Below are 7,499 nucleotides of genomic sequence, written 5' to 3'. Positions count from 1 at the left end.
AACACCTCCTGGTTAGAAGTGTTGACAGCCAATTACCATGCAGCTTTCTCGGGAAGGCATGCTGATTGGCTGACACTGTCAACACTCAAAACCAGGAAGTGTTGGCAGCCATCTTGTGCCTTGTTAGAACCAAGGCACAAGAAAGCAGTGAAACAAAGGTGTGAAACTCGCAAAGGGGCCAGAGTAGAATCACCCTGACCCCTAGGCCTGCTCAGGGGGTCCCACAAAGACCCCAAAGGCAAAAAAAAAGTATTTTTTTTGTAAAAATCGGGGTACGCGTACCGTGCGCGTACGGTATGCGTACCCAGTGACTTAAAAAAAAAATATATATATTTTTGCCTTCGGGGTCCTTGTGGGACCCCCTGAGCAGGTCTAGGGGGTCAGGGTGCTTCTACCCAGCCCCCTTTTTGAGTTCTACACGTTTGTTTTTCTGCTTTCCTGTGCCTCAGTCTACCGAGGCACAAGATGGCTGTCAACAGTTTCTGTTTTGGAGTGTTGACAGACATTGGCAGCCAATCAGCATGCAGCTCGTGCGCTTGAGGTACGCTTACCGTACGCGTACCATAAGCGCACCGGTAAGCTCACGGGTAGGCTGCTATAGATATATTTTTTTTTTTAACCTTAATTTCTCAAAATCCACTGGACCGCATATCTTGAGACCTAGCAAAGGCACATCGGGCTAACAGTCCCTACAATTTTGCCAAGTTTGGTGTAAATCCATTCAGCCGTTCGGGCTAAAAGTGAGTCCAACCGCCCTATGGAAAATTGCATGGGGAAAACACGTTTTGGGACCCCCTTTTTTCTCGGCCCCCGCTTGACGAATCCCCCCCAAACTTTCAGGGAAGGACCGGAGATTAAATGTGCCATTTTCAGGAATATTTCAGCCAATTCCGTCCATCAACTCCAAAGTTATTCAACATAGAATTTTGAAAAATCCCATAGGAAAAAAATCCTAACTATATATACCTACTGGCGACCGCCAGTAGGTAATATATATATCTATATATATATATATGTATATATATGTATATAAAATTTCTATGGCAAAATGAAACCCCTCATTTTGTTCCTTTTCAAATTAAATGTATTAAGTGTTACCACTTTATTCCAATCAAGATGACTTCAGGTGTGCCATACTTTTCTGCTTTTTCTTTTCTTCCCTGAGCTCGGGGTTCTAACAGTTCTTCCCTTTTCTGATGATCTACTCTGTTCTTAGCTTTCCACAACGTCTGTGTGTTATATCCCCGATTTCGGAATCTTTTTATGCATTCCCCCGCATCTTTCTGGAAGTCTACCTCCCTTGTGTTGTTCCTCTTTATACGGAGAAGCTCCCCATAGGGAATGCTGTTGATAAGCCTGGGTGGGTGCCGGCAGGAAGAACTGTTAGAACCCCGAGCTCAGGGAAGAAAAGAAAAAGCAGAAAAGAATGTGGGCTTTAGAATGATCACCACATACTCAAAGGATGCTACAAGACTCAGGCAGATATTCAGGAAACATTGGGGCCTGTTGCAGATGGACCCTATCATTGGAATGGAGATTCCAAGGAGACCCCTCCTGACGTTCCGAAAAGCCAGATCACTCAGAGACAGCCTCACGTGTAGTTATAAGAAGAAGGAACAGAAGGGTTTCGCTAAGGATGTGAAAGGTTTTCATCCCTGTAATAAATGCAAAGCCTGTAAAAGAAGCAAGAAAGTTGCTACCTACAAGATACCAGGGATAGAAAAACCGAAAACAATAAGCAAATTCCTAACTTGTACTACTCCCTATACGGTGTACTGCTTGCAGTGCCCGTGTGGGTTGAAGTACTTAGGAAGTACCATCCATCAAGCGAAGATTAGAGTGTTAGAACATGCCAGGGCGATAGCGAACGGCGATATGACGTACCCTGTGGCACGACACTTTAAGAATCTACATAAAGGAGACAGGGACCTGTTGACTTATTTCTGTTTAGATCATGTACCCATCAACCCCAGGGGTGGGGACAGGCTTATGACCCTTAGGAGGTTGGAATCAAGGTACATAATCGACCTCCAAAACCAAGACCCCGGGAGGTCTTAACACACATGAGGAATTGGCTGTACATCTGGGTGACTAGGGAGCTGTGGAAAGGAAATGTGAATAATGAATTCAGATAGGATGGTTGTGATATAGACTATTGATTACGGACATTGTGTGACCGCCGAGGGACAGGATTGGACAAAGGTTCACATGGCATATGCCCATTCAGGGCGGTATCATGTAGACAGCGGAAGCGAACACTTCCGGAGTGCCCATCTGTGGGCGAGATTATGATTGTGATTTTGGTTTGAAGAAAAATATGATATATATTAAGAGACCAAATATTACACAAAATGCAAATTGTATGCCAATGCATTCACTTATTTATGTGGTTATGTGTTGAATGAACTGTGATGACTTGCATGTTCCAAGATGGCGATGATGAATTAACTTGTTGTCCGTTAACAATTTCTATGGAAAAGTAAACATAAAAAACGACCGTTTCGGCACCGCCATGTTACCATCGACAAAGGCGAATGCCGAAACGCGTCTGGACACTGTGAGCTCTAAAATAAATCTTTGAGCTCGCCACCCTGAGTGCTTGTCTTCTTTGCGGGGAGTACCGCAGGAATCTGGGAGCAATAATATTGCGGAGGGCACCATCCGCTAAGGAGCACCCGCCCGTGAGTGCAAGGACTCGGTGCAATGCTGGAGCAAAGATAGAGATATATATATATATATATACACACACACATACATACATATACACACGCACACACATATGCATTATATATATATACACATATGCATTTATAGAAATATATATATACACACACATATATATGCATTTATATAAGTATAAGTGTGTGTATATATATAAAGGGAGGGCGAATTTCCGGCCTAATTGGGACCGTGACTGCACGGGGAGACACGGAGCACTGTCAAGGCGTTTCCCGGATGCGCCCACCATGGAGGCTGCAGAAGGCGTTGGGTAGTAAAGGACGGCAATTCAGCCCCACATGAAACTTTTCTGGATTCTGGCAGCATTTCCATCATCCGTCATGAAGGATGCTGGAACTTGCAGTCCTGCGATTACCACCAATGAGGAGGATGCACTATGCATATAAATGAGGGACTGCATTCGGCGTCAGTTTGGGGGTTTCAAGGCATCTGATGAAGGAGACATTCCGAAACGCGTCATGCCAACATTATCCTGAATAAACCTACCTGTTAACTGCCCGCTGAGTCTCTCGTTGTTTCTTTTCAAGAGGCGACCTTTTTTTTGGATATAGATATAGATATATATATATATATAGATATATTTGTTTATTTTCGCTCGAACTCCAGTCCAGGAGAAAAGAAACTCACTGGTGCCTGGCCTCGTATTTCTGAAAGACGTTTATTTTCAACGGGTGCCCAATGCGTTTCGGAGTTGCTTCACTCCTTGATCAAGTGATCACGAGTGCGGTGTATTTGTGAAACCTTGCTCTGACAAATTTTTGTTGGAAATTGCAAATATTTATTTTCTTTTGAACAGCTATTTATACTGTCAACCTTGCGTATTTGCACAGTAAGAACTACAATGTTTAACATGTTGTTTATGTTTATGGTCACATGACCTAAGTAGAGGGCTGGCATAGGCGGGCCACCTAGCAGTAAAAAAAACAAGAAAGTTACAAACAGTAATTGCATGTGAGCAAGGGCTTGCTTAGCCCGAAACGCGTTGTGCACTTTTACCAGCTGAATTGCTCAATAAAGAACCTGTAACCTGATCCAGTGGTCCGACTCCTGGTTATCGCTTCGCCGGTCCGAGTGGGGATTGGGAGTGGCGTGGAGGAGTTTTCGTGTATGTAACTACGGAAGTGAGCTTGCTTCCGGTTACAGACCCCCTCCCCTGATGTGGCGTCCGCTCTCAAGCTACTTTGTTTTTGGATCCTGTGAGGAACTTTAGCAGACACCGCCTTTTGCAGCCGGATAGATTCCAACAACGTACGACAAAAGCACCAACTGGCAGCGGGTCGGAGGACTTCGCTTTTCGTTTGATGCTAAACCGGCGTGGTGAGTCTTAGATTGGCAGTGCAAAGGTGGGGAGGTATCACCGAGTGTGGGATCAACATTACACAAATGCCGCAAGGAAAATCTAAGTGCGGGTCGTTTTAAGAACACCAATTAATAAAAGGTTCAGCTGGGGAAAGGCATGTCTGCGGAAGCGTTCCGTGTAAGAGAAGTGGAAGCTGAGGAACTGTTTGAGCAAATCTCTGCTTCGGGAAATGTCATCAAAAAAGCCCCCACAAATACAGCAATACGGGAGGAGACAAATATTAAAACGCTGTACAAAGACCTCGAAAAACAAAGGCGCCTTGAAATCACCAAGTGGTGGGAGCATTATTCCTTAACGAAATATGCTGCTGCCGGGCGGGTTCCCAGAGGTTTACGAATCATGCTCGCTCCGAGCTTTGAAAACCCGAGTTCTCAATTGCTAAAAGAATGGGGTCAAAGTAATTTATCTGCATCGATGAACCTAGTGCATATACTAATAAAACATGCAGCTATTGACCGAGCAGAGATTTTGAAAACTATTGAAACAATTCAGGAGGAGATTGACAAAATTGCTGAAACTGAGAACATTAAAAAACTAAAATAGTTAATGATGGATAGACTTAAAAAACACGAGGACAAAATCAAAGTCAGGAAAGTGAGTAAATTTGCCCGTTATCAAGCTGATTATGCAAATGGACAAATTTTTACATTTGCATGTAAATATAACGACATCAAACGCCAACAGTATAGTGAAAAAGGGAACAAACAGCAAACTCACGTAGCGGATGCCGCTGTAGGGGAAAGTGGTAGTAAAGACGATGATACATCCAGTGTGGACTCTAACACCTTATCGAGGGCCTCTAGTAGTGGTTCACTAAGAAATTATCAACCTGGAACAATTTTAAATCTAGAGGAAGAATTAGATTTTTTAGTCGCGGAAAGACTTCGAACATTACGACCACGACAAAGGAATGCAGCAACAAACGAAGAAACAAAAAAAGACGAGAGAGACGAAGGAGACAAAAACAAAAATGCACAGAAAAAGAAAAAACAAACATGGCAGAGGAAGAAGAAGTAAAAAATAATTCTGTCATAAACTTTTCCGATATTACTCTAACTAAAGCGGAACAACAATTACTTTCTCTCGGCCTCAACTTTTGTCCTGCACATCCATTTAAATATGCTTCAACGAGAGTTGACGTTTTTTGTTTTATACGAAAACAAAAAAAACTCAAAAAATTCTTCGCTTTACAACAAATGAAGACCAATTCCAATACACCTACTTTGAACACGACTAGTGCTGAACCTTCAGTTTTAGCAGCAGATGTCCCAACTCTGCTTGATATGCACAACTTAAATCAGGCAACTGACTCTCAGCCGATGGGTCCCAATGTGGACTTAAGTACCCAAAGGAGATTGAGTAAAATAAACATGGCACAGAAAGGAGCTGGCGTCACTCCATTCAAAGGCAAGTCCAATTTTGTCCCGTTAATGGCCAAAGATGCTCTGGATACATTCCATGACTGTATCACTAGAGAAATTAAAGCGCTATATAAGAAAACAATCTATTGTAAAAGACGAGCGTTCAACCAACAACAGGCCAACTACTTTGCACTAATGAAGAAACTCAGTACTAACACCAATATTGTGGTAAAAACTGCGGATAAAGGCGGAAATATTAGGATATGGCCTAAAGCGGTCTATACTACAGAGGCCTACCGACAAGTCCGTGATATCAAGTGTTATACAAAATCCAACCATAAGGAATATTCAAAGGCCAATGAAACTCTATAAACTCCTGTCAAAATGGCGTAGGGAGGGCCTCATTTCAGGAGACTAGTTCAAATTCATGCACAATGAGTTCCCAGTCTTACCAGTTTTTTACCTAATACCGAAAATCCATAAAGGCATCACTCCCATACCTGGAAGACCAATAATTTCCGCTATCAACAGTGTGGGAGAGAAAGTCGGACAATATATAGATTTCTTCTTACAAGAACATGTGAAGAATTTGCCCAGTCTGGGACACCAGTGATTTCCTGAAAAAATAGAAGCAGTTGGACGTGGAGTCCTTATACACCAGTATAGCCCATGAAATTGGCCTCAACGCTACTAGTCATTTTTTAAGTCTGAGAACTGTGGAATACTATGAACACAACAAAGTTGTATTAAGTTTAATGGACTGGTGTCTTAACAATAACTACTTTGCATTTGGTAAAGAAGTGTGGAGAAAATTGAGGGGTGTTGCGATGGGGGCCTGCTTCTCCCCCAGCTACGCGTGCTTGCACGTGGGCAGGTGGGAGGAGCAGGTTCTCAACACTACGCACAAGGTCTGGGTGAATGAAAAAATAATCAAATACTTGCGGTATATTGATGATATTTTTATTGTGTGGCAAGGGGATGAGGAAGTAGCGGTCTCCTTTATTGAGGAAATCAATAACAACTCCCTGAATTTGAAATATACATCACATATTAGTGCAAAACAGGTAGAGTTTTTAGATGTTAAAGTGTATATAGATGATTCCAATAAATTACAAACCACACTTTTTAGAAAGCCTACCGCAGGCAACACCACTCTGCATGCCTCTAGTCTCCACCCCAAGCACACCATCAATAGTATTCCCTTTGGAAAAATCTTACGGCTAAAAAGAATATGTAGCTCTGCAGATGACTTTGAAAGATGTGTGAGGGAATTACGAGACCGGCTCAAAGATCGAGGGTATTCGAACGCTACGTTTGATCAAGCTTTGGCTAAAGCTAGTACTAGAACCCGAGCGAGTCTCTTCCCTGTTGAGTCTAGTAACAATGATATCGAAGAACAGAATCAGACAGTTGATGTAAGGTCTAATGCATGTCCCAGATTCATCACGGCTTTTAATGATCAGGAAAATACCATCAGAAAAATGATCAACAAGAATTGGCCTATTGTCCTCACGGACAATGTCTTAGGAGCCATCTTACCACCCAAACCTATGGTGACCTTTCGTAGAGCACGCAACATGGGAGCAATTCTGGATCAAATTAGTCCAGAACTAAAACAAAAAAAAATTGTCTGCAACCAGCAGCAGGGTTTCGCAAATGCTCTAGTTGCAGAGCCTGCACGTTTGGTGTTAATAAAACCCACTACTGTACCCCTTTCAGTCTGGAAGAAATTCCGATTGTGGGTAATCATACCTGCAAAACGGAGTTCGCTGTATACGTCCTGATGTGCACCTGTGGCCTCAATTATATTGGGAGCACTAAACAACAGGTGCACGTCAGGATCTTACAACATTTACGTGCTATTCTGCACAGCGACCCTTCCTATCCAGTGGCGCGCCACTTTGAAATTAAACACAATAAGGATGTCAACTGTTTATCGTACTATGACGTAGTGGGAGCAGAGCCCAAACTTCGCAGAGGTGGTAACAGAGAGCTCAAACTAAGGCAACTAGAGTCTAGCATGATCCTCGAGTTCGATA

At 42.9% G+C, this 7,499-nt stretch overlaps 1 protein-coding gene across 1 annotated transcript in view; it reads right to left on the bottom strand.

Moving 5' to 3' along the window:
• Nucleotides 1–7,499, bottom strand: part of TMEM248 (transmembrane protein 248) — a 92,174-nt gene that overhangs the window by 78,115 nt on the left and 6,560 nt on the right. The window lies entirely within an intron of this gene.

Source organism: Lissotriton helveticus, chromosome 3_1 (genome assembly GCF_964261635.1).
Source record: "Lissotriton helveticus chromosome 3_1, aLisHel1.1, whole genome shotgun sequence".
Lineage (NCBI taxonomy): Eukaryota > Metazoa > Chordata > Amphibia > Caudata > Salamandridae > Lissotriton > Lissotriton helveticus.
The sequence above is the reverse complement of the archived record's forward strand: the minus strand, read 5'-3'. Positions and strand labels throughout refer to the sequence as shown.